General features: G+C 39.9%; 1 long non-coding RNA gene across 1 annotated transcript; it reads left to right on the forward strand.

The window, feature by feature from the left end:
* Window positions 1-185: 185 nt before the first annotated feature.
* On the forward strand, window positions 186-617 carry LOC111717775 (uncharacterized). The gene is made up of 2 exons (XR_002768909.1): window positions 186-494; window positions 585-617. It is a non-coding gene; the product is annotated as an uncharacterized LOC111717775 (long non-coding RNA).
* The last annotated feature ends 157 nt before the right edge of the window (window positions 618-774 follow it).

The raw sequence follows: 774 nt of genomic DNA on the forward strand, positions 1-774 counted from the left end.
TTCCTACCAGCTGTATCCGGTACATTTGTATAGTGACACATTAACTGTACAGTACTCTTGTGTACATTACTATCTTAGTGTACGCAAGTAGTTTAACCCTATCCCCTGCTGGGGTACTTGAAAACCAGGATATGCTGGGGGGGGGGTCAATTTGACCCCCCCCCCTCTAAATCCCATGTTTGATGTCCAAATATGTTTGTGTACATTACTATCTTAGTGTACGCAAGTAGTTTAATCAGTATGGAGCTAAACATCACTGGAGATGGGTTGAATATCCCAGAGAGACCCGTGTCGAGAGTCCAAAGTCCCGAGTCCAGTGTCCCGAGTCCAGTGTCCCGAGTCCAGATGACAGTAGTCCAAAGAGTCTACACCAAGTCCAGAGTCCAGAGGCGTGAGTCCAGTGTCGAGTGTCTAGAGGCGAGAGTCCAGAGTCCGATATCCAGAGATGAGATTGGAATCCATCCTCAATTAAACCAAGAGATAGTGCAGTAAAAGTACGTTTCTTATTAACTTATTTATACATTTATCTTTCAATCTTAGTAACTATATTCTCTGTAACATAAACTAAAAATAGATAGTTTTAGATTGAAACCATTGAAATACATATTTAATATTGTTTTTCATGCTTACAATTTGCTGTCTTATATTCTCTTTAAATAGGCTGTAAATGCCTTAAATAGATTTTACACCTGTACAGTCCTCTGGTTGAACTTCATATCTCTAGTTCCTGTACAGTTCTATGGTTCTACTTCATATCTCTAGTTCCTGTACAGT

The sequence above is a fragment of the Eurytemora carolleeae genome, unplaced genomic scaffold (genome assembly GCF_000591075.1).
Source record: "Eurytemora carolleeae unplaced genomic scaffold, Eaff_2.0 scaffold4327, whole genome shotgun sequence".
In the NCBI taxonomy this organism is placed as follows: domain Eukaryota; kingdom Metazoa; phylum Arthropoda; class Copepoda; order Calanoida; family Temoridae; genus Eurytemora; species Eurytemora carolleeae.